This window comes from Felis catus, chromosome A1 (assembly GCF_018350175.1).
Source record: "Felis catus isolate Fca126 chromosome A1, F.catus_Fca126_mat1.0, whole genome shotgun sequence".
NCBI classification, from domain to species: Eukaryota; Metazoa; Chordata; class Mammalia; order Carnivora; family Felidae; genus Felis; species Felis catus.
The window spans coordinates 91559197-91585975 of record NC_058368.1 but is presented as its reverse complement, the minus strand read 5'-3'; the positions used below and the strand labels follow the sequence as shown (position 1 = coordinate 91585975).

The 26779-nt window shown below is 45.3% G+C and overlaps 1 protein-coding gene and 1 long non-coding RNA gene across 3 annotated transcripts in view; one reads left to right on the top strand and one right to left on the bottom strand.

Moving 5' to 3' along the window:
- CLK4 (CDC like kinase 4) overlaps positions 1 to 7046 on the bottom strand; it is a 29166-nt gene extending 22120 nt beyond the window's left edge. Inside the window, exon 1 of one of the 2 annotated variants that reach the window (XM_019830843.3) lies at positions 6913 to 7046. The gene's annotated coding sequence lies outside the window, so the exon portion shown is untranslated. Of the gene's footprint in view, positions 1 to 2494; positions 2653 to 6912 lie in introns of those variants that run through there. The other variant, XM_003980656.6, reaches the window with a different exon arrangement.
- Positions 7047 to 11074: 4028 nt separating this feature from the next.
- LOC123385367 overlaps positions 11075 to 26779 on the top strand; it is a 35430-nt gene continuing 19725 nt past the window's right edge. Inside the window, exons 1-2 of the long non-coding RNA XR_006597780.1 lie at positions 11075 to 11275; positions 15580 to 15681. This is a non-coding gene — a long non-coding RNA (uncharacterized LOC123385367). The remainder of the gene's footprint in view (positions 11276 to 15579; positions 15682 to 26779) is intronic.

Below are 26779 nucleotides of genomic sequence, written 5' to 3'. Positions count from 1 at the left end.
AAAAAGCAAAGCTTGTATAAACTCATTTTCTCTATCCAACATGTTTATTTTCAGATCATCTTGCAATTAGCCTTAAAACGAAAACATATTTGTTGTAGATCTGGGGTAACTGAAAAAACCAACCTACAAGGATGCACATGGTCACAGTGAAATGGGATGATGATACTGACAATTCCCTGATTTTCTGCCTCCATCTACAACCTCTAAAGCATAGGTTCCCTCTAGGCTCAGGATCTGTGTTCTAACAATGTAATCCCTATCTGCTGCTCCCCATCTTAATTCTTCTACAAATAAGCAGTTTTTATCCATGATATCCAAGCTGCTGGGAAAGGGTGAGTTTCACAGCTCAAGGAAAGAGCTAAAAAAAGAAAAAATGGAGCAAATCCAGCTTAGTTAACTGCTTTTAGCTTGCCCAAATGACTCAGTAACAAGCAAACAAATTCAAGTAAAAATTTAAATGATTTCAAACGGATTAAAAAAAGACTCGAAATGAGGCAGCTGTGATTCTCCTGGGAAGTATTCCCTAAGAAAATATTTGTATCATAACTTTTGCTTAAAAAAGAGAATGAGGGTGCATTGGTCAGATAAATAAAAAATCCTAAAACTAGTTAGGATTCTCACTGGAGGGGCACCTGGGTGGCTCAGTTGGTTGAGTGTCTGACTCCTAATTTTGGCTCAGGTCATGATCCCAGGGTTGTGGGATCAAGCCCCAGCCCCGCATGCGCCACACATCCGGCTCTGCGCGGATTGTGGAGCCGGTTTAAGATTCTTTCTCTATTCCACCCCCCTACCCCCCCACCCCTCTCTCCCGCTTGCACTCATTCTCTTGCTCTCTAAAATTAAAAAATTAAAAAGGATTCTCACTGGAAATTATTAAGTGAGCATTCTGATTTTATAGTCACTTCAAAATGGGAAAATGAAATGAATGACACTAAAAATTAACTTGAGGCAAAGGCCATCACAAAAGCCATCTAAAATTGTTATTTCTAGTGGAATTCTTCCAACACTTCCTTCAATTACCCCAACTGTATTTTAACCACATAACTCTTTAAAATAGATTGTTTAAGCATTCTTTTTTTTTTTAATTGTTTAAGCATTCTTAAATCACAGCCAGCAAAATTACAACATCTGATGACTGAGGATTATTATAACTATCCATTATTATGCAATTTTTACAAAACTTGTGTCTGCTTTAGCTTTCTTTTCCTTGTCAGTCAGCCACAACCAGCTCACCTCAAACAAGGCAGAATTCTCAAACAACCAAAATTATCAATACTCAAAACATTAAGAATGAGCATCTTGGGAGGGCCGATGATTTTTTATTTCTCTAGTTAAGTTCACTACTTTAAATTTAATTCGCCTGTTAGAAAGCTTTTCTCCCTAACCATGTTCAGAAATATTGTCTCAGGAGGCAAAGAATCCCAGACCCATATTTAACAGATAAAGTTCCTTCACATCCATAAGAAAACCCATCTAGAATTATTACACTACCTTTAATTAAATAATCCTACATGCTAGAATCCCCACATATCTTTCATTAAAAACATCAGACACAATGGATCTGTATGTATATACACGTCTTAGAAATCGGATTCTCTCCCTGCCCTTTCATACCCGTCAATTTTATTCAATGTATATGGCTTTAAAAAAAAAAATCGAAACAGGTTAAAGCCACGATTACATAGATGGCTCCAGAAGGACTGCACTTAATGGGCAACGAGCAGCCCGCAGGTAGGTGTGTGTTTATGGAGCAGAATCTTAAAAGGGGAGCTATAAAGCAAGACCAGGTGGGTGGCCGGGTCAGCGGGGCAGGCTACTTAGGTAATCCAGGATAACAAGATGCAAAAATATCAAAACGCAGACCAGTGCAACAATGGTATGTTCCACTTCAGGGGGAATAAGTGTTGCACAAGGGACGAACCTCTCCGCATCTCTACCTCGCACAAGCACGAGCTCGGTTCCACCACCGGGACTCGAGCAGACCGGCGGTTTCTCAGACGCCCAGTCCCCACCCTCCCCCACCCCGCCCCAGGGCACCTGGCCAGTGCCTTTAGCGCACTCACAGATAGGGCCAGATGTTTGGACTCTGGAACCAACCCCCACCCCCACCCCGGCAAATGCTACAAACGGCAGAGACCAAGCCGTCAGGGGAGAACCTGATCTCAGACAACACAAACCCCCAAGGACGGCTCTCGAAGGGTCTTCCCGACAGATCCTCGCCCTCGCCGGCGGCACGAGCCAGGGCCTCTGGAGCCGCGATGCGAGAGGCCGGGGCCCTCAGAGAAGACTCAGCGGCAGAACCGGGGCCTGTCCGCCCCAGGACATTAAATCTACGACGGCAACTGAGCAACTTTAGGTTTTGAAGGCCACCAACCCAGCTGTGCTCCGAAGAAATCCCGGTCGCCAAGGCCCCGAACCGGGTCGTTTCTGCAACACCTGGCTTTGAGACTTAAAAGACTGGAAACGGCCCAGCCCAGCCGACCCAAAACCTTACCTCCGCAAAAGGAAAAGGCCCTCTGGCCGAGAAACGTCGCCAAACCGCCGTCTTCTCTCTCCACCCGCTGCGACAAACACCCCACAAAATGGCGGCAGCGCCGTCTCCTTACAACCCCCCAGGCGGCCTCTAGCGCCACCTACGCCGCGCGAACGCGCCTGCGTGACAGAGGCTCGCGCGCTCCCGCCTCACTGCGTAAGGGGCGGAGCTCCCTGTGCGCCGAAAGGGAAGGGTCCGGCCCTCCACACTGCGGCTGCGCGAGTCAGACAGGGCAGCACCGCCCCCCTCCCCCCCCCCCCCCCCAGGCCTGGTTGGGGGAAGGGAACCCTTGAGGTTGTTTTTGTTGTGGGACAGTCAGGATGAAATCCAGGGGAAATGCGTGTGCCCTGCCCTCACCCGGTGGCACGTGTCTGCTCCTTCAGATGGAGTTAAGTGCGGCACCACTCGGCAGAGCCAGCCGTGGCCCTGTTTCTTGTTCTCCCGCTCAAATGGACAGCACCATGGCCTTTGGGCGGCAGTCCCTTGAGTCCCCTTGGGGACCTCGCCTGTAGAGAGTGCCAGCAAGCAACAGCGAAGACCCCAAACCCACCCTGTGCCAGGCCCGAGCTGGTTCTGGGAGCAGTTCAGTGAACAGGACACGAGTAGTCCAGGCTGTGTGGAGCTTCAGTCTAAAATGGAGTGGGATAAAGAGGACGTCTCAGAAAACAAGCTCAGGGTTGCTTATACTTTTTTTAAGGCCTGTGCTACTAATCAGAAGAACACAACAACAACAAAAAATGAAGTTTCAACTGAGACTCCTTACAGTGTTCTTCCTGAGGAGAGGGTAGCTGGAAATTTCCCTAACAAAGCTCCCATTTTTTTTGTCCCTGTAGGTGTGTTTCATTAAACGGAGGCAGAGTGATGTCTGAGAGCTAGTGAGCATCTATTAAGAGGCTTGCTGATTTCAACTGAGGCATTTTGCAGTCCTAAGAACCCCTAGACAGTTCTCCATGGAGAGTATGTAGAGTGAGAAAAGAGAAGCAGTCCCAGCCCTAAGAAACACTTTTAAGGGACAGAGGAAAACAACCGAAGAAGGAATGATCATAAGAGGAGAACCAAGAGTATGGTGTCAGAGAAAGGAAGGGGAGAAGGGCTTAAATGAGGGAAAAGCTGGCAGTGCCAAATGCAGGGAAGGGGTCAGGTATCCTTAGTAGTGCAAAGTGTCGGGGCACCTGTGTGGCTCAGTCGGTTAAGTGTGTGACTCTTGGTTTGGGCTCAGGTCATGATCTCACAGTTCCTGAGTTCGAGCTCTGCATCGAGGCTCTGCACTGACACAAGGAGCCTGCTTGGGATTCTCTCTCCTCTCTCTGCCCCTGCTAAACTTAAAAAAAAAAAAAAAAAAAAAGTGTCAAGGGGATTCTGTATCCTGACAAGGATTCCCTGGATAAAAGGGAAAGCCAGAAATCAAATTTGGGAGGACAGGGTTGGATGGTTATGGGCATAAACCCGATAGCAGGGGGATGACCTGAACTCTTGTATACTGTTAAGTGAAAGGAAGTCACTGTAATTTAGTGATCTGACATCCTTACAAACTTGCACCACCTACTTTGGATAAAATGAATTGTGGAAATTGTGCTACACTTTAAGAAGCGAAGAAGTGAAGTTGAAAAGATAATTGGAAAATTGGAAGTGAAAATTCTTTATGCTATAGAATGAAACAGACAGTATTATTCTCATGTGGAATAGCCAACATTTCTGTATCTACAAATTTAAATTGTGCCCATCCTACCAGGTCCATCTCTAAGATGCTGTCCCTGACTATATCAGTTCCCAACCATTACACTGCTCTTAACACCTCCAGTTAGAGATGAGGTCTTGAAACGGGTGGCCAAGGCATACTGTTGCACCTGGAGCCACCAAGATACGTCAATCAATTGTGCCCAATAAGTGAAATGTACTGGTTCTGCAATGGGTTACACGTACTGTTTCAGGGACGTCAGATGGAATGTTGAACCAAGTGGATTGGGCTCTCTTGCAAGGTAAAGTGAGGCTCAGCTTGCTGAATATATAGAGGTATAAACTGAAGCTGGCACCAAAGAAAAGTTGCATTTTTCTTTTTGCTACAGTATAAGAGATCTTTGTCTCAAGAGGTTATAAGAGAATGTGGTCAGGACAGGACACAGTTCTGCTCAAACAAGCAAATGCAACATGAAAAGGCAGCCAAGTGTAAAGGCCACCTACAGAGGTATTTATAGCCATCACAGAATAGTGTCACCCAATAGCAGGGTCTGCTTTGCAGTTGCCGCTATTGTGTTTTAGTGGCATTTTTAGTATTCAAACTTAAGTGTGCCACACCAAGGGGACAAATACTTGAAATTGTGTAGTGATCAGATGGAGGTTGAGAACATCCTACGACTCGTGTCTCTATTACATGTAACAGCACTGGCTGTTGCTCTCTCTGCCTTACGTGCTTTGAGAGCATGTTGCTCTCTCTGGCTTACATGCTTTGACTGGAGACAAGGCCCTCATTTATATTGTCTTTAGTATCTCAGTGCCCCAAACCCAGGACCTATTGTAGGTTATTTATTTTGGCTATTTTGCTCAGTTGCTTTAAGTTGGATTAAATAAAAGCTAGGAAGTTACTCCCAGAATCCCTGTGCCAGTTAGTGTAACAATCTTACATGGCACCTCAACCCTTTCTATCAAGTAAGTTACTATTAAGTCAGTTACCTGGAAAATGAACACCTTTGCTCAGAAGATTTAATGAAGAAGTCTATCTAAATTTCTTTAAAAATTTTTTTAAAGTTTATTTATTTTTGAGAGAGAGAGTGTGAGTGGGTGAGAGGCAGAGAGGGAGACACAGAATCTGAAGCAGGCTCCAGGCTCTGAGCTGTCAGCACAGAGCCCGATGCAGGGCTCGAACTCATGAACTGTGAGATCATGACCCCAGTGGAGTCAGGTGCTTAACCCACTGAGCCCCCAGGTGCCCCAGTCTATCTAAATTTCTGAGAATCCACTCACAGCAGTGAAAAACTGCCTAATCTAGTAGCTTCATTTCTACTGAAGAACACATATGTCCAAAAAAAAAAAACAAACCCTTAAATTAAACCATATTTAAAGAAAATCTTAGTTCTGAAGAACAACCAGAGGAATATTCTTATCATGGAGCTAGCACAGATATCCTACAGGCTTATCTTCAGACAGAAAACAGTCATCTGTGAGAGCAGAGTTCCAGAGAAAAAGCCTAAATTGTCCAGAAAATTATTAATTTTTTAAGATTTTTAAATTATTTTTTAGTATTTATTTATTTATTTTGAGAAGGAGGAGGAGCAGGGAGAGAGAGACAGAGAATTCCAAGCAGTCTCCATGCTGTCAGCGCAGAGCCTGATGAGGGGCTTGAACCCACAAATTGATCTGAGCCAAAATCAAAGGTCAGATGCTTAACTGATGGAGCCACCCAACTGCCCCAGATTTATTGCTTTCTTTATTTGTTTGTTTATTTTTATTTATTCTAATTTTTTAAATGTTTATTATTTTGAGAGAGAGAGAGAGAGAGAGAGAGAGAGAACATGAGTGGAGGAGGGGCAGAGAGAGAGGGAGACACAGAATCTAAAGCAGGCTTCAGGCTCCGAGAGCTGTCAGCACAGAGCCTGATGTGGGGCTCAAACCCACAAATAGTGAGATCATGACCTTAGGTGAAGTCTGACACTCAACCGACTGAGCCACCCAGGCGCCCCTGTTTATTTATTTTTAATGTTTATTTTTTATTTTTTGAGAAAGAGACCACTAGCGGATGAGGGGCAGAGAGAGGGGCACAGAGGATCTGAAGCAGGCTTGGCGCTGACAACGGAGAGCCCAATGATGTGGGGCTCAAGCCCACAAACTGTGAGATAATGACCTCAGCCGAAGTTGGAGGCTCAACTGACTGAGCCACCCAGGCACCCCAGATGTCTTTAATTTTAAGTAATCTCTACATCCATCATGGAGCTTAAACTCACAACCCCAAGATCGAGAGTTAACATGCTCCACTGACTGAGCCAGCCAGGCACCCCATCCAGTAAATTAATTTTTAACAAAAACTTACCATCTATATAGAGGAAACTTTACAAAGGTGTAAACAAACCTTTATGGGATTATAACCTTTGTTGTAAGTTGCCTATTACTGGGAATTACCAATCTGTATTCAATTAGATTTTTCATTTGTTTTTAGCAATCAATTAAATATCCATTCTGTGCTAACCACTGTATATTCATGATCTCCTCATTTAATAATCTAAACAATCCTGTAAAGTGATCTTTGGTTACTTGCTCTAGGTCACAGTCATCAAGTACCAGAACCAAGGATCGGTCTTAGGCCTTAGACCTTGCTCCAAGGTGCTTGCGTGTAACCATTCTACTGACTGCTTTACCTCATACAGCAAAGTTTCATAGCAACTTACTTTGCTTAGGAATCATGGAAAACAGGCTGAGTCCATCTTTCAGCAACCCTGAAGGAGTTTGTCTTAAACAACAACAACAACAACAACAACCCCCTCTCCAAGGTGATGTATCATCTATGGCTCCTCATGATGAAACAATGGGACAGCTTATCTCCAGCACATCAGGGTCATCAAAGATCCCAGTGGCTTCATTCACTGTTCAACAGCAAGTCCCAAAGGACTCCCATTCATTCCACACTGCCCAAGATGAATAACATCCCAGGTTCCTCCAGTGTTTCCTGACACTGGTTGTGAGGAGAGTAGCACAACACAGGGTTCTTATATAGGCTCGGTCCCACCAAACAGTGCTAGAGGAGTTCCCTGATGCACAAAGCACTTTGCAGTGTGTAAGTATATATATGAGCAGGGGAGTAAAAGGGTCCTGGAAGTGATTTAATTGAGAGGTTCTGGAGGGTATAGGATAGGCTGGTCTTTCCACTCTCCCTGTGAATTTCCACTACCTCCAACGAAAAGGTTTGTAAATTACTTTTTCAACCCCCACTTACCAACAGTCTGAACTATCAGACATCCAGTGAAACTTTTGAAGGGAACATATATTTATCTAAATCCTTAATTTCTTGTGAACACTGTAGAACCATACATAAAAGCATGAAAATATGTAATATATATTTGTCTTCATATCTTCTGGGATTACCCTTTCTTTAATGGATCGTTGTCAACTTCCTATTTCATGGACTTAGGCTACATAGGTGCTGAGCATACAGGACAAAGTATCTGCCCTCATAAAGCTTAGATTCCAGTGGGTGAGAGAGAAAGAAAATAGAATAAAACACTTCAACTTTTTATATATGCTATGAAGGAAACAAGCTGGGGACTGAAACAATAACCAAGGAGGGTGGTCTTTAGGTAGGATGATAAGAGAAGGACTCTTGGCAGATAGGACAAGCAGGGCTAAAGGGAAAGGAGGTGACCATGTGAAGAATGGAACAAAAGCCCACTGAAAGTCTCATTTAACCCCATGAGGAAACGTGTGAGGATATTCTTTGACATTTTGTGATAGGAAGAAAAATTATAATGTAGATAGATGTTCATCACTAGGGGAGTAGTAAAATGCATATATGGTCCATCCTTGAACAACACAGGGGTTAGGGGCACCGACCTCTGCTGCACATTTGAAAATCTGCATGTAACTTTTGACTCCCCAAAACTCAACTGCTAAGAGCCTACTGTTGACCAGATGCATTACCAACATAACAGAAACAATTAACATATTATATATATATATATATTATATACTGTATTCTTACAATAAAATAAGCTAGAGAAAAAATGTTAAGGAAATCATAAGGAAAATACATGTATAGTACTAGACTATTTATTGAAAGAAAATCCACGTATAGACAGACACATATAAGTTCAGACTAGTGTTTTCAAGAGTCAACTGTAGACTACACATCAGTTAAAAGCAATGAACTAAATTGACATATAGCAATACACACCTGATAACGTTGAGTGAAAGAGAAAATGTGATTTATAACAAAATGTCATTTTTGTCGTTTTTAAAAAAAACACAACTATGGTACATGTTTTTTGTTTTTTGGTTTTTTGGTACATATTTTTAAGGATATGTATATACTTAAATAAGTGACTTATTTGGTCACTTGAGGTAGACTGAAAAGACAATATTTTTTTTAAAAAAAGCTTATTTATTTTGAGAGAGGGAGAGAGAGAGAGTAAGCGCTAACATGAGCAGGGGAGGGGCAGAGAGAGAGGGAGAGAGAGGAGAATCCCAAGTAGGCTCCCTGCTCAGCGCAGAGTCCAACACCAGGCTTGATCTCAAGAACCATGAGACCATGACCTGAGCCAAAGTCAGATGCTTAACCAACTGAGCCACCCAGGTGCCCCAAGTGAGTCTTATTTTCAACACACTCTTTCCTGTGGCTGTAGGAGACCCCTGACTCTACAGTATGCCTTAAGTTGACAGTTGGCTGACCTTGCCGTTCCTTCTTCAAGACTTTTTAAAAAAAATTTTTTTTAACATTTATTTATTTTTGAGACAGAGAGAGACAGAGCATGAACGGGGGAGGGGCAAAGAGAGAGGGAGACACAGAATCGGAAGCAGGCTCCAGGCTCTGAGCCATCAGCCCAGAGCCTGACTCGGGGCTGGAACTCACGGACCGCGAGATCGTGACCTGAGCTGAAGTCGGACGCTCAACCGACTGAGCCACCCAGACTTCAAGACTTTTTAAACAGTTAGCCAGGGGTGCCTGGGTGGCTCAATTGGTTAAGCATCCAACTTTAGCCCCAGTCATGATCTCACGGTTCGTGAGTTTGAGTCCCACACTGGGATCTTCGCTGACAGACAGAGCCTGCTTGGGATTCTCTCTCTGTCTCCCAATCTGTCTCTGCCCCTCCCCCTTCAAAATAAATAAGTGAGCTTTAAAAATAAAAAATCAAAGCAGACACATCGTCCCATTCAAATCAGGAATTTTGCAGGACTGTCCCAGGAAATATTTCAGAAGCAGCATTAACAGCGTCTTGGAGCCACAGGGCTGGGTATTTGTTCCCAGCTCTGAGACGTGCAGCTGGTCCAGGCAGGTACCACCCTGCACCACCGAATGAGTATAGTAACACCTTCCATGACACACACCTTGAGGACTGAATGAGTTTAATATTTGTGAAGTTCAGAGAAACATGCAGGGATCATATTTAATGGCTGTAAAAATGATTATGAAGTGAAGTGAAAGACAACCCAGCCATCCTCCCACAAACACACAGGAGTGTGATCCTTAGATTGTCTTTTGACTTCAGAATCTCAGCTGCAGGTCAGAATTCTGGACCCCACTCAGAATAAAACTCGAGTCTTGGCGACCATCCACCCCATGCTACCCAATCCTTCAGATTTATGGCATTCATCTCAGGATGATGTCTCAGAAGGCAGGCAAGGGGGCTTTACAGGGAGTGGTAACTTCTCCAGTCAACTTAGGTTCAGCGTCTGTTGGCTCAGGAGGAATCCTTAAAAAAAAAAAAAAAAAAAAAAAAAATCACAGTCCTGGAGCTCCTGGCTGGCTCAGTCAGTTGTGTATCTGACTCTTGATTTCAGCTCAGGTCATGATGCCAGGGTTGTGGGATTGAGCCCTGAGTTGGGCTCCATGCTGGGTGTAGAGCCTGCTTCAGATTCTCTCCCTCTCTCTCTCTCTCTCTCTCTGCCTCTCTCCCCTGCTCTCGCACACTCTCTCTTTCTCTAAAATTAAAAACAACAACAAACAAAACAAAAACACATCACAGTCTCTTCATTTCCACAGATTTCAGACCTCCATTTCCAGATGCCATATGCCCAGGGAATCTCCTAATGGGACACTGCTTCCCACTCCAGGCCTGTCCTATACACCCCACCCTGATTGCCTAAGGGACCACGTTAGACAAAAACCTGACCATGTCACCCTGACCCCCCCCCCCCCCCCCCCCCCCCGGCTAATAAAAACCAGGTTTCCCTCTCCAGGTCAGTGCCCTTGTTATACAGCAGGCAAATAAATACAAGCTTCAGGACACCTTTCACCTCCGTGCCCAGTGGGGCCCCACGCAGGGCACCCATACCCAGCGTCACCCTCAACATAACCCCTGTTCAGGGCCTCTCCCTTTGTGTAAATGGTGGCTGCTTCCAGGCTGTTTCCAAAGCGGAAATGCAAAAACAGTTCCTAGATTCTTTTTATCACCATAACGACAGCTCTTCTGAAGCAGAAATTATTGCTGTCCTATCTTCTAAATATATGTATGTGCCATTAACTGTCTTGTTTTCTCTCACATGGGAATTAAAATAGTCCAGGCACTAAGGGGATTTCCATGGACAAGAGACTGAAGGGGGATCCAGCTTATATTTCCCTCAGTGTGCAGCTAGTGTGTTCTGTGGCTTTTCAGGAAATGCTTCACTCCGTGTCCGCTTGACAGCTTCAGGTCAGGCTGAATTTCTTCCCGTTATCTAGGCTCCACTGTGTACAGATTTTTGAAGTAAGTTTATTTATTTTGAGAGAGAGAGAGGGAGAGAGGGAGCGAGGCAGAGAGAAAGCAAGAGAGAGAAAAATCCCAGGCTCTGCTCTGTGAGCGCAGAGCGTGACTCGGGGCTCGAACTCATGAATCACGAGATTGTGACCTGAGCCAAAATCAAGAGTCAGAGGCTCAACTGACTCAGCTGCCCAGGCGCCCCAACTCTGTGCAGTCTAATGCAACTTCCTGGTCAAGTCTAGCTCCGCCGCTAATCTATAAACTCAGCAAAATCGTGGATCGTGCCTGCAAGTGAATTCAGCTGCAAAACAGCTTCCCAGACTGGATTCTGCAGTGGAATCAGCTGGAAGGCATTTCAAAGGTCAATCTCTGTGGTTAGAGTTTAATCATCCTGGGCTGAGTCCGGGCGCGGCGTTTGTGGAGAGCTGTCTGGGAGATTGTCTTGGCGCCACCTGGGCTGAGATATGCTGCCCCCTGGAGGAACATGGCGCACTCGGCCATGAGCTGCACCTGAGAGCAGGGCGTCTGTGGGTTTTCCCCACATCCGGGTTCTCCAGCGGGGCAGAGACTTCTGTAAGTTTTCAGGTGGTTTTAATGCACAATCCGGGCAGAGAAGCTCCTCTTTAAAGAGTCGGAGCTCTTGCTTTTTCTTGGAGGAAGGGATGGACGCTCTCAGAACCTCTTTGGGGCAGAAGACTCGGGCTTGATCTAGGAAAGCCTTCCTGAGACTTGAGACTTATTCCAGAGGGGCATGTGGATTTCAAGGAAATTATGTCGCCCCTTTTAGGACTGCTTGTCTTCCTACGAATGTGGAAACTCAGGACTTAGATACTGAGTTCTAAGCCTTTGGGGGAAAATCTTCTAATTTAGGGGAAACTTTCCAGATTTCACCGTTTAAAAAAATGATGTTTTTAGGGTGAATTCTTGAAGCAAGCAGGCCACCTTCTTGTTGGGACAGAATATGGGAAGATAAGGTAGTTAAGCTAAGAAAGTGAGGCGAGTGTAAGGAGATGGTGTTTCTGTGTCATAGGACACCTCACAGGGTGGTTCAGTTGGTGGAGGGTCTGACTTTTAATTTTGGCTCAGGTAATGATCTCACCGTTTGTGGGATAGAACCCTGAGTCAGGCTCTGTGCCAGCAGTGCAGAGCCTGCTTGGGATTCTCTCTCCCTCTCTCTGCCCCTCCTCTTCCCATTCTCTCTCTCTCTCTCAAAAATAAACATTGAGGGGCGCCTGGGTGGCTCAGTCGATTAAGCGTCCCATTTAGGCTCAGGTCATGATCTTACGGTTCTTGAGTTCGAGCCCTGCGTCGGGCTCTGTGCTGACAGCTCGGAGCCTGGAGCCTGCTTCAGATTCTGTGTCTCCCTCTCTCTCTGCCTCTCCCCACTAGTGCTCTGTCTCCCAAAAATAAACACTGGGAAAAAAAATTTAAAAGATAAACCTTGGAAAAAAAATCAGGAGATAAGGGAACTTGGGCAAATAAGAAAAACATGGGAGAGAATTTATGGCAATTCCTACCTAAAGGTATCCTGAGAAGCTGAAGTAGGTAAGAGGGAAACCAGAGGTGTGTTGATCACAGGGACAAACACATGTTGCAATACCGACTGGGTGGGGAACCAAGGCTTTCCAGGCTGAGAATAGTTGGGAGGAGGGGAGAGGGAGCGAGCAGAGAGAGACGATAGAGAACAGATTTCAGGAGGGCACCATGTCTCTGAGAAAACTGCCTTAATGGAGACGCCATGTCGACTTTGAGGCCAGGACAGTGTCCCTCAAATCCACTTTTGGGTCCACCAGTTACTGAGGAGCAAACGGAGGGAGAAGCAGGGGCTATGCCAGAAAGATAAGGACTCTTTCTGCTGTGCGGAGGGAACATATGGGCTGGCCTGGCTCAGAATTCTCTGCTCAGCTCAGGGCACAATGGACCAGGCTGACCTTGAAGTCACTCCTTTAACCACTAGGACCTACAAAATCGAGAAAACCAGGAGAAGCTTGGTTTCCATTAACACTTTCCATTAACAGTCCGGGATTCTCTGCGGGGCCTCCCCCTAAACACAGGGCAAAGATTCCCACCCTGACCCCTGACTTTTCCCCTTAAAGGTCAACAGGAGTCTTGTAAAAGGAAGTGCATCTCATTATGATCTAGAGGTGATTTTTCTATCTTTAAGGAAAGGCGGGGGGAGGGGGGCTTGCAAGCTGATAGAAAATCACCAGTTAAATTTTTTTGTCAATACCAACATGAAATGCAATTTAGAAAAACTCTCACAGCCCAAATTTGGGAGTTCTAGGGAATCTGGAAGGAATAGAGGGATGTGGGTAAAAGTGGGGTTTCAACAGATAAGTAGTGATAGCTGTTTGCCTGGGTGGAAACGGTTGTCAACAAAGATGTTGGAGAGAAAAAGCCAGAAACCATGGGTGGGTGTGGGATCCAGCCGGTGTGTCTGCCGAGCTCTAGGCTGGAATGAGAAGGGCTGTATCTGAAGCTAACAGTGGGTCATGGAAGGGTATTAGTAACCATTAGGCAGAACATCAAGGTGTCAGGAAACACAAGTCAAGAGCAGAGAGAAGGGAGGCGTGCAGAGAGAGAGTTCGACTCTATTACCCAAACCACGAGAAGAGCAGTGGATGGAGGAGGGAATAAGGGGAGAGTGGAAGGCAGAGGGGTTGTTGCCATGGTGGTGGAGGGGACCCAGAGGCCCTTGGGCAGAACTTGCCTCCACCCACACTGGGAAGCCCTGGTTTTCCATGGAAGTACGGAGCCCCAGCATTCCCACTGGCTCTGTGATCTTGGGTGCATCCTGCATTCTCTGGGAATCCTGGTGTTCTCCATTGAGAAGGGAGGGGAGGGGAGGGGACTTAAGTCTTGCCTGCGATTGAGGCAGGCTCATCCAGAGTTCAGCCCTTGTGACTCACTGAAAGACTAGGACATTGATAACACCTGCCATAAATCCCTTTGCACCTAAACTAGCATCTCCTTGGATACCTGGGAGATATTGTGCCTGGCCTCGATATTGTGCCTGGCAGTGGTTATAAAGGATTCTGGGCCTTAGACCCTCAACTGCAAACTAAGTTGACTCTTCTTCAAAAATGCACACCCCTGATTCCTGGAAAAAAAATTTTTTTTAACCTGAGAGTTTACAGATCCCAAGACCTCCAGAAGCTGAGCTCCCTCCCTGCTCCTTGGCTCTTCCTGCTTTTTTTGGGTCTCTCAAGACCTGGTCATGTGGCCAAGGTAGAGGATCCTCCAGATAATTTCACATTTTACTTAAATTCCATTGGGCTTCAGGAAGAGGAGGAGTCCTGACCTCCCTCCTCTCTCAAATGGACCTGGGCACCAGGTTAAATGTAAGGTTCAGTATCTGAGTCAGAAGTGGTCTAGGACTGCTTCTAGGTCCTGCCTCAAGCTAGAAAACTAGCATGGCTTATCAAAGTCCTTGGTCAAGTCTAGCTTTTCCATTAGTCTCTAAGCTCAGGGAAAGCATGCTGAGCCCACAACTTTGTGTTTGTGAAGCTGTCCAGCTTATTCAAACATACAGCCTGGATGGTAGCCCTACTCCCTCAGGAACATGGTGCACTTGACCATGAGCTACACCTGAGAGCAGGGCCTCCTAGGCGCTTTCCCACCTCCCCGTGCTCCAGGGAGGTGGAAACTTGGGAAGTGAGTCACACCTTGGCTGCATATTAGAACTACCCAGAAGGGGGCGCCTGGGTGACTCAGTGGGTTGAGCAGCTGACTTCAGCTTAGGTCATGATCTCACAGCTTGTGAGCTCCGCATGGGGCTCTCTATTGTCAGCGCAGAGCCCGCTTCAGATCTTCTGTCTCTCTCTCTCTCTCTCTCTCTCTCTCTCTCTCTCTCTCTCTCTCTCTCTCTCTCAAAAATAAATAAACATAAAAAAAAAGGGTGGGGGTGCATGGATGGCTCAGGCATCCAGCTTTCAGCTCAGGTCATGATCTTGTGGTTCATGGGTTCAAGCCGCGTGTTAGGCTCTCTGCTGTCAGTGTGGAGGCCGCTTTGGATCCTCTGTCTCCCTCTATCTCTGCCCCTCCCCTGCTTGTGCACACGCGTGCTCTCTCTCTCTCTCTCTCAAAAAAATGTATACATACATATATATGTATATATGTACACACACATATATATTAAAAAAAAAATAACTACCCAGAAAGGCATTCACAACAGGGTGAGAGTCCTTTCTCCAGAGATTCTCACGTAATGATCCTGGTGGGGCCCGGACCTCAGGAGTTCAGAAGGTTCCAGGTGGTTCTGATGCACAGGCAGGGCAGAGAACCTCAGTGTGAAGAGGGTTCGAATGGCCAGGTTTGGTTTTTTATTTCTTGGGGAACTTGAGAGATTGATGAAAACCCCTGCAGCTTGGAACAGAGGACCAGAGCCTGACCTAGAACCTCTCCTTGAGATTGACTCTGGAGGGGTGTGTGGATTTGAGAATCTGTTTTTCAAATGTCTTTAGGGCTGTCTGTCTTCTAGAGGACATGTTGTTCAGCTTCAAAGCTTAGAGAAAAGTCCTCAATGTAAGGGCAATGGTTTCTATATTTCAATGTAAACCAGGCTTATCAGTGAAATATTACTTCAAATAAAAATACTTTCTGGGTAAATTTGAAGGTTTTCAGCTGAATGTAAGAAATAGGGGGCACTGTGTTTATATCTTACAGGCAAAAGTATTTGAAGTGAATGAACATATTGGGTTTTCCTGGAGGAAGGTCTTCACAGGCCAGAATTGTGGGTGTCTGGGTGAGCCCTGGACAGTTTCTGAGGTGAGTCAGAAGTGTTTACAGAGGAAGAGCCTCTCCTCTGAGTTCAGAGACTATGAAGGAAGAGACTGGAGCAGAGAATAAACTAAAGAGATGTTAGAGGCCATTTTAACCCAAGTGTGTGACAGGAGGCTGACAAGTCACTAAGATGAAGACTAGGGCTGGGGACAGAGGGCTCAGACACAGACAGGAACCACCTCTATGGTGAGAAGAGCCCCACCTCCCCTCCCACTAGAGGAGCCTTGCCTCCCCCACTATAGACCCTCTAGCCTTTTGGTGTCTCTGGTTCCCCCTGGTGGTCATTGGCACCTCTTGCAGGTCTCAGAGGGAAGAGTGGGGACCAGATGGCCCTGACAGTTGGGTCCTCTAGATCTGACCCTGGGTCAGAGCATCATCACCTTCAGTCCTGCCTCCTTGGATGCTTCCTGAAATCTGAGGGTAGCATATTGTCTCTGGAGGCCTCTGGGTGCCTGGGTTGGGGTGTATCCAGCCTACAGCCACATTACAAGACACCCTTTGTCAGCTAAGAGGGGAACATGGGCCCTAGTGGGCCTGGGGGTGTTGCTGCTTTTCTGTGCCTTGAAGGAGAGTCTTTAGAAGGTGACTACCTAGAACCCAGGCCCAATCTGATTCAGGCACAAAGGCCTCCATGTGCATGAGATGCCCCAGGAGGGAGAGGGGGGCTCCAAGACAGGATGTCTGTGCCCACACCTGTCTCTGACTAGTCTATGGGTGGATTGCCCACACCCTCATGCCCTGTAGGAGTCCTTTTACCTAGGCTTTGGCACACAAGACAGAGGGTCTGCTCCCCCATGTTTATTTTTAGAAATGTGGCTACTCACAGATGCCCTTTAGTGACCAGTTACCCATCTGGGTTCTCTTAAAGCTTCCATTCTCCCCATGATATGCAATATTAATCAAAGGACATCATAATTATTTTGACTAATCTTCTTAGTAATAGGAGAGCGATGAATTGTGTGTAATAACACAGTTTTTCAAGACCAAGACTAGACTAAGCTGGGATCTATACTGGGAGAAAATTCATACACTTTTAAGAAATGTGGAGAAAAATATGACTGAGTGACCCCATATATGTGTATACATATACTACACAGAAAATATTCCCCCCAAGTCTGACTATGAAGAAACTTCAGCTTAATTTTAGTAGGGTGAGATCTGGTACTGGTCAATGAATAGACAATGCTAGAAATTGCTAAAGGCAGGATTGAATGTCTATCCTCTCTGAATGTACAGGTTTTCTCATGTTGGTCATTGGGCCTCTGGGCACTAAGAATGAACAAAATAGCAGGGAGGGAGGGATGGCAGATTCCAGGCACCTAGAAGCTAAGCTCCCACCCAGCACCTTGACCTCTATTTTTCTCTATATTTTTTTCTCTATATTTTCTGGGTCCCATCCAAGCCAATGTCCCAAGGATGAAAGAGAGGAGAACCATCTTCAATGTCCCATTTTATTTCATGACATTGGGTTTTGGCAAGAGAAGGAGTTAAGAGTGTTTGGAACCATGGTAGTCCACTGTCTAAAGTGCAAAAGGGATCACATTCAGATTATCTAAGTTCAAGACCTGGTTCAGAGTCTGCAGAGGTTCAATCCTGCTGGGACCTGAGGTGTGCCAGAAGAAGTACAGGAAATGATCACAGAGATAGACCAGACAGGATCCAAGGCTCCCAGAACCCATCCTAGTACTTGGGTGTCCTCAATATGGTTCACTTGTGGGGGAACGCAGGGCTTGACTCTGGGGAACATGGATGGGCTAGGCATGGAGCTGGTTCTGGGAAGTGGGAGGTGGTGGTGTGCAGAGGCAGGGAAAAGCCAAGTGGAACAGACCCCTTCAGTGTTGGTGGCCCAGACCTTCTCCTTGGGTGACTGTCTCTGGACTTGCCTTCCACGGGGGCCATGACCACTCTAAATAAGGTAGAGGCCTGTCTCCTAATTCTCTACTATGCTAGGGTACAGTGTGATGGACTAAGTCAGCCCATGTTGGTCTGTACCTTTAAGTGATTAAGGGCCACAAAATAGAACATAGAAGAACCCTACCTGAGGAGATTGGTTCCTCCCAGTTCTGGCCCAGGGTCTGTTGCATGGTTTCTCCACAAGGACAGGCCGGGGTTCATTTCTTGGCCTCCTATGTAGTCCAGTATAAGTCCTGCAAACACATCAGCATTTGGGAACATTGTCGCCAGCTCTTCTCTATGGCCCTGGACTTGAGCACAAAAGAATCGTCTTTGTCAGGATGGGGTTCTTCTTCCTTGACTCAAGAGGAAACTCCCTTCCAAGGATTCCCCATTCTTGTAGAAAACCGGATTTCCTGGTCTCTCCAAGGACTGGCCTGTAAGGGACAGAGAAATGTGGGGGCACCTTGGCATGATTCACTCTGTACGTCTGAGTGGTTTTCAGGGATTCTCCTGCACTGACGGGGCCCCCAGATACCTTTATGTCTGCTGGTGGGAGATACTAAATCCTTAAATGCGAAGGCCAGGAACCAGCGTCACTGGCAGAAGTAACGTCTGATCCTTGTACCGAGGCAGGTTTTGGGAAGCATCTGTGGGTCTAGATATTATCCAAGTTCAATAATGAATAATAATATTCATTGAATAATAATTGAAATCTGAAAACTACCAGAACGAGAGGATTTTAACTAAGCATTTCCTGGACTGGGAGGGCTCTTTCTCTATTTTGGGGAATGTGATTTGTCTTCAGAAGGGGCCTTGATCACCTTCCAGGCCTCTGAACAATGATCAAGTTCCAGGTACATGGAGTCCTAGGCCTGTCATCCACGGAGCTGCTCTGTGGGCCGGGAGGGGAACTTAAAAAGCTGGTAAGCCTCCTGCTAGCTTTCCAAAGAGCAAGAGTGCTTTCACTAGGACTTGTGAGTCATCTCTGTGAACTGCAATCATGGAGGAAGGTGGATCTCCTAACTCCCAGTCTCTCTAGGAAAGTAGGAAGCAACTTCAGCAGGCGAGTGTCTCTAAGTTCCAAATCTACCTCTTGCAATACAATACTAGATTTTTCCTTTGGGTAAAGGCAACCAGGAAACAAGTAGCAACCCAATGACCAGGTGAATTTAAGGTGAACTATGTGTGACAAATGGTGCCCTCAAGTCTTCTTGAGGACTCGTTGTGGTTTATCTGGAATATATGATTCTCTGTGATGTCACTGCCTGGCTGTATGAAAGGATGAGTTTCCTTCTGTCTCTGTGAGCTTGTTAGCGGATGGTCTGTGATGGGTACCACAATCTGGCTTAATGCTTACTCAATTTTTAAAAACTTGGGGCACCTGGGTGGCTCAGTCAGTTAAGCATCCGACTTTGGCTCAGGTCAGATCTTGCGGGTTGTGAGTTCAGGCCCCGCGTTGGGCTCTGTGCTGACAGCTCAAAGCCTAGAGCCTGCTTCAGATTCTGTGTCTCCCTCTCTCTCTCTCTGCCCCTCCCCCACTTGTGCTCTGTCTCTCTCTGTTTCTCAAAAATGAATAAATGTAAAAAAAATTTTAAAAACTTGTTTCAGGGCGCTTGGGTGACTCGGTTGAGCGTCCAATTCTTGATTTCAATGTTAATCCCAGGGTCGTGGGATCAAGCCCTGCATTGGGCTCTGTGCTGAGCGTAGAACCTCAAGATTTTCTTTCTCTCTCCCCTTCTTCCCTGCTCGCGCACACGCATTTTCTCTCTAAAAAATGAAAAAAATAAAAAACTTGTTGAATTTCTACCTTATGTGGAGAGATTGTCTGATTGACAGAGCTTGTTTTTAGCTGTATTTCCCAACCCAGGAAGTGAATAGCTGACCTAGAGGGAGCCCAAGACCTTAGTGGCAGAAACCTTCCCCTTTGTGCAATAGCCGAGGCCCAGTGCCCCCAGGAAAGGAGGCTGCACCTGCAGGGGAGTCTCCACTGGAGTGGGGCCCCTGGAATGCTGCCTGGAGCAGCCCTGTCTCCTTCTTTCTTGGTTGTTCACCTCTTCCTGCTGCTCCACAGCAGGCCTGTGGGGCCATCCATGTGGTCCCCTTGATTCTTGTGATAACAAGATCCCCCTATTTCTGTTGCTTGTAACTAAAATACTACTGGCAAGGGGTGCCTGGGTGGTTCAGTCGGTTAAGTGGCCAACTTGGGTTCCAGTCATGATCTTCCGGTTTGTGAGTTCGAGCCCCGTGTCGGGCTCTGGACTGACAGCTCGGAGCCTGGAGCCCGCTTCAGATTCTGTGTCTCCCCCTCCTCTCTCTGCCCCTCTCCTGCTCACACCCTGTCTTTCTCTCTCAAAAATAAATAAAATACCACTGGCAAGTGTAAGGGACATCTACTTGGTTTTGATACTTTGTTTTTTGAGGACTGTATTTACTGGATTTGTGGAAGGGAGAGCAAGTCATTATTTAGAACCATGATCTTCATTTTCTTTCAAATGGACTTGGGGACCAAAGTCAAAACCGTGTGATGGCTCTGTATCTGGTTCGCAGTTCTGGGCTTCAACCACTGCTGCCGGGAAGAGAGGCCCGACTGGAGAGATGCAGGAAACAAGTGTGGAGGTGACCACAGAGGACTCAGTCCAGAGCACCCATCCTGGGGCCTGAGCGTCCTCAGTGTAGCTCTTCAGTGGGAGGGCCCATCACAGCCCCTGGGGTGAGCATGGATGCACCAATCTTAGAGCTGGCACTTGGGAAGAGGGAGGTCCAGGCAACTGAGAAGGGAAAACAGAGGGGATAGAGGTGGCACATGGTGATGCCTTAGGTTATCACAGACCCTCTATCCATATCACTGCTTTGATCTTGTCTTAACATGACAGGCCAGGACATGGCCAGGAACAAAGACCCTTAGAGCCACTGTGTAGCAGGTGCATGTGGTAGGGAGCAAGTAGCGAGAGAGGCCAGGAGAGAAGATGTGGTTGTCTCCAGGAGAGGGCAGCTCAGACAGGAAGCTGTTTGCCTTTCTGTACAGGGGACAGATGGCAGAGCCTGCCTCCAGATTCCTAGCTCAGGGCTGGGCTTGCTAAGTAAAGCCCCTTCCTTTAGGGCTGTTTTCTCAGTCTCGGCACTACTGATATTTGGGCCAGACACCTCTTTGCTGGGGAGGGCTGTTTAGTCCATGTTAGAATGTTTACCAGCATCCTACATCTCTCCAGTAGGTCCCCCTCAGCTGTGACAAGCAAATACATCTCTGGACATTGCTAAATGTTTCCTGGGGTACAAAATACCCCAGTCAAGAACGACTGCTTTGGGGCTACCTAGAAGGATGCTTTCCAGATGTGTCTGAGGAGAGGTGGCAGCTCCCTGTTGCCTTTGGCTCTTTCTCACCTGCTGGCTCCAGGCCTCAAAGTGCAGAAAGGAAGCACCTCATTTTCCCAGATGTTGGGAGCCGTAAACACACACCAGCTGGAACAGAACCCCAGAACCCCATTAGCACCTTCTTGGGGGCATTTGTGGGGATCTCCAGGTTTCCTCCTGGAGTCTTGGGGATAAGCCCCCTGGGAATCTTATGTTTGGTAGTCCAGGAGGCTCCCTCCACCTCTAGGCCCTTTGAGGGTATCTCTGACCAACATCCTGCCCAACTTTTAGCAAGGAGCTGAAGCAGCTGGAAGGCTCAGGAATTGTAAGCCATCCCTGTCCCCCTTCTCCTCATATTGCAGAGGCCACAGTCTCAGGGAAGCCCAACCCCAGTCTCCACACTCCTTCTCCTGCCCTCCAGTCTTTGTCAGGTCCCATTAAGCGAGTCAGGGGATGAGGGAGGTGACCCTAGGGGGACAGCATGAATGGGGGGTTGTTTCTCCCCCCACTTTGGTTCTTCAATTCAGGGTTAATGCTACCTCCTCTTCTGTAGGCCTTTCCTCTGTGCTCTCACAGAAGATTCCACCTGTTCTTCTGGGTACCTTGGCCACCCCTGTACTTGACACACTCTCCCACTCGGGACCAGGGAGAGATTTTGATATTTAATAACTTTTATATGTGGTGTGAGGTAGGGGTCCAGATTCATCCTTTTGCATGTGGACATCCTATGGTCTCTGCACCATTCCTTGAAGAGACCATTGTTTCCCATTCAGTGATCTTTTTACTCTTGTCAGAAAATCAATTGTCATAGATATGTAAGTTTATTTCTGGGCTCTGAATTTGAGTCCATTACTCTGTGCTTATATGCCAATACCATACTGTTTTGATTATTGTAGCTTTGTAGTAAGTTTTACAGTTGAGGAGTGTGTCTTCCAAATTTTTCTTCTTCAAAATTGTTTCTACTATGTAGGGTCTCACACAATTGCATATGAATTTTGTTTTTTTCTTTTTTTTCTTTTCTAAAATGTTTATTTATTGAGATAGACAATGAGTTGGGGAGGAGCAGAGAGAGGGAGACAGAGAATCCCAAGCAGGCTCTGTGCTGTTAGTGTGGAGCCTGACATGAGGTGCGATCCCACGCACCGTGAGATCATGACCCGAGCCAAAATCAAGAGTCAGGTGCTTAACTGATCCAGGCGCCTCTGCATATGAATTTTAGACTCTGCTCTTCCACTCTTGCAAAAAAGTCATTGGAATTTTGGTAGTGATTGTATTGGGTTTGTAGATCATTTAGGAACTATTGCCATTTTTAACAATGTCCTCCAATCTAGGAATATCAAATGTCTTTCCATTTAGGTCTTATGCCTTCTTCAGTTTCTTTCAGCAATATTTTAGAGTTTTCCTTGTACAAGTCTTAGCTTCCTTGGTTAAACTTTATCCCTAAGCATTTTATCCTTTTTGATGCTATTATACATTAAATTGCTTTAATTTACTTTTCAGATTTTTCATTACCAGCACATGGAAGTAAAATGAATTTTTGCATATTAATCTTGCATCCTGAAACATTGCTGAACTCACTTTATGAATTCTAACATATTTTCGTGTGTGTGTGTGAATTACTTAGGATTTTCTACATACAGAGTCCTGTCATCTGCAAATAGAGATTTTTAATTCTAAAATTAAAAGGCAAATTTTGGGTGCCTTTTACTTCTTTTCTTTCTAATTGTTCTTGCTAGAACTTCCAGTACAGTATTGAATAGAAGTGGCAACAGCAGGCACTCTTGTCTCATTTCTAATCTTAGGGGGAAAGCTTTCAGTGTTTCACTATTGAGTATGATGCAGGCTGTGGGTTTTTCATAAATGTACTTTATTATGTTAGGGATATTCCCTTCTATTCCTAGGCCAGTGTTTTGAATCGTGAAAGAGTGTTGGGTTTTGTGAAATGCTTTTTATGCATCAAGATTTTGTATAATGGTGTTTATTTTGCCTTCATTATACTATTGCAGGTTAGTATATTTTTCATATGTTGTACAAATTTTTGACTTCTGGGATAAATCTCACTTGGTCACGGTATATTGTCCTTTTTAATCCACTGATATGTTTATGTTAATGTGGCTAGGAGTTGGGCAACCATAGGTACTAGAGGCTTCACATTCTGCTTGTATCTTATTTTTTTCTCTACTCTTGAATTTGGCTTTCCTGAACACTCCTCAAGGCGTCTGTCTTGGAGCTCTGTCTGCTCTACTAGTGTTATTATACCAAAATCCTGTTGCTATGGTGGCAAGCTGAGGGTGGGTGGGTGATTCTACAATCTTCCAATTAAATCTATTTTTTTAAAGACTTTATTTTTATTTTCGAGAGAGTGAAAGTGGGGGAGGGGAAGAGGGAGAGGGAGAAAGGGAATCTTAAGCAGGTTCCATGCTCAGTGCAGAGTCTGACACGGGGCTTCTTGAGATCATGACCTGAGCTGAAATGAAGTGTTGGACACTTAACCCACTAAGTCACCCAGGTGCCTCAAATCTTTAAAAGAATTTTTTTTAAGTAGGCTTCACACCCAGCGTGGAGTCCTATATAGGGCTTGAACTCATGACCTTGAGATCAAGACCTGAACTGAGATCAAGTTGGATGCTCAACTGAGTCATGCAGTTGCCCCAGTTAAATCTCATTTTTAAAGTCTCAGTTTCAGTGGGCCTGTGTGTAGGGCTGGGAGTGACCCGAGTGTTTCTTTGGTGGTGTAACTTTTTGCCTCCATGCCCTATACTCCCTCCCCTGGTTGCAGCATCCCAATCTGTTTCCTTGAAGCCCTGGCTCCTGTTGTCTATTTTCTCCTTAGCAAGACAGAAAGGTTAGAGGGCACTAAAGTGGGAGGAATGTCCCAATCCCACTAGCATAAGACTCGAGTAAACTCTTTTCCCCAGGAGAATAGGTTTTTTGGTGGAAAAGACTCTAGGTGTTTTTCACAATGGTGACCCTTCTCCTACCAGAGCCCTAAGGGGATGTTTCTCGGGTCACTACCATGGAAATCCAAATGGGTTTCTGGGGCTTATGGCATTGGAGATGTGGGGCACCTCTTAAAACTGTGGCCGATAGAAGTTCCTCATTCTCAAGCTGGTCCACACTCAACCCCCAGCAATTCACCAAAACTCTCACTCAAATGGCCCCAGATGTTTGTGTCTCCAGCAGCTTCAGCTCCAGGTAAGCAGACCTTGGCTGTGACTCTCTCTGGATAGGTGTGTCTCTCTCTGGATAGGTGTGTCTCTCCAGATCAGTGTTGTGATTTGCCAGTAACCTAAGTTCTCAGAAAGAGGAGTCCTTGATTTTTCTGCTCATGCAGCTTTTTCTTGTTAGAAGTGATGATTGTAAGTTGTTTACATGTCCTAGCTGACACTGGAAGTCCGAGTTTTTCAATGCTAGATACTTGATGATTATCGAATGCAAACAAAATCACAAAAATCCCGTAACTGCTCAAATGTCTAAATGCTGAAGTGAGATGCAACAATTTCATAATTCAGCGTCATTATAAAGGGTATCAGTTGTCTGTGCAGCGTTATGTGGAAATGCAGAGTATGAGCAGGCCAACCAACACCTTCCATAGAATCCACGGTACTCTGTTTCAACTTCGAATAAACTGTCTGCACTTCAGCACATTCGCCAAAATTCGCGTTGGTATTATCTCTACCCAAAACATTACACTTTTCCTCCCTCACTAGTGAGTTTCTGCAAAAATTTTCTATTTCTGAAGTCTCCTTTGGGAAGGGATTTTACTTGCAATAGCCTTCTAAGCAAGCCTTTTTCGTGAGAAAAACCTAGCAAAAGCAAAGGGACTTTTTTCCTGCATTGTGATTACTTGCATCTTGGGCCATAATAAGATGAAGCATTTTAGGTCTTTAATAATCCCTGTAATAGTATAAGGAGCAAGTACATGTTTATTATTGCAGTATTTTATCCTGACACTTGAAAACTTGTTTGCAAGTTTAGAACCAGAAAATACTCCTGTATGTGAAATCAGTCCTTGGTACTAAGAAGATTGATACACAGTGTGAATAATCATTTAACTTCTATGATTATTTCCATCTGAATTTCTTTTAATTCGAAAATTTGTTACTTTATCCCTTTATAGTTGAGGTAATCATAAATCTCTTAGATTTAGTGTTTAATATATGCTGGTTTATATATGCCTTTCCACCATTTTTGACACTGAATAATTTCATACTATAAAAGTTTCAAAAGGACTTTCCCCTCATTTAATAGACACCCACTGTTCTGAGAATTAATGAAATTTACATTGGCCTTTGGGATTCAAACACATAAATAAAACACAGATGATAGCAGTCACCTTAAGAAGCAGAAAATGTTGACTATCATAACTTCTCGGCCTCATGAGTGCCTTTGTCACTCATGTGACTGAGGTGATAACTTGTGATTCAGCTGTTGAAATGGTTGCACACTAACAATAAATTGAACTTGATATATAAGGCAGAAAAGGTAAACTTCATGCATGCCTGCAAGAAAAAGCTGTAGTTGGAAAGAACAGCCTCCCTGAAGAAAGTCAGAGTTGATCTTAGGCAAGGTTTTGGAAAACTTGGTCTAGGGACTGGTGGATTTTCAAAAGTACCTGTTTATAGATTAACAGAAATTCAACTGCTAGTGTGAACACTGGAATAAGGCTGTTATTGAGTGGCTTACTTTCTATGGTCACTGGAGCGAGGCATTTGCTGATTGTCTAGAGGCATGGGACGGTCTGCTAACTGGTTGACTTTCAGAAGGTGGAGTCTGTCATTAACTGCTCACTTTCAGAGGCATGCCGATCTTCAGAGCATGTGTACTGATCCGAAGTTATCTCTAATAGTGATTACTAGTTTACAGTTTGAGACTTTGGCACAAAGAAGCCTTATCTTTTCTTTAATGTGGGAAACAAGAGGGGCACCTGGGTGGCTCAGTTGGTTAAATGTCTGACTTCGGCTCAGGTCATGATCTCACGGTTCGTGAGTTTGAGCCCTGCATTGGGATCTGTGCTGACACCTCAGAGCCTAGAGCCTGCTTCGGATTCTGTGTCTCCCTCTCTCTCTGCCCCTCCTCCACTCACACTCTGTCTCTCTCAAAAATAAATAAACATTAGAAAAAAATGTAATATGGGACACAAGACTTGCCATTCTCTGTCCCCCCTTGTGTTCTTCCCTCAGCCATAAATACAGGAGGCTACAAAGGGTTGTTCAGATCTTTATTTGTGGAAATATGAATTTCAGCTAGTGTTGCTGTTTAACTTAAGTACCAATTACTGAAGCAGAAAAAGAGCTGAATTTTCATTATTGGGGGAAGAAAAAAAAACCCCAACCCTCCACACCACAACTGATTATGTTAAAGCTGCCCTGACAAAGTCAATCCAGGATGCAGGACAACATCATTAAACGTGAGACCTATATACAACACACCTGGCCATACTACCTGGGTCAGCTTAGCCTCTTCTCACTCACCAACCTCATTTATTTGCTTGGAACACCACGTATTATTAATTCAATGCTATATCTGTCTCCTGTTCTCTATCCGTCTGCCTTGCAGGAAGTTTGGTCTCTCATTCATAGATCACGTGAATTAACACAGCCCAGATTTCTAGGCGTCCATCTGTACAGCTTTCTTCAACCCCCTCAATTCATCTCCCACACATCATTGCCAGAACAATATCCTTTAATATCTTAAAAAAAATTTTTTTTAAATGTTTATGTATTTTGAGGGAGAGAGAGTAGGGGGACGGCAGAGAGGGAGAGAGAAAATCCCAAGTAGGCTCTGAACTCTATCAGCACAGAGCCCAGGGCAGGATTCCATCCCATAAACTCAT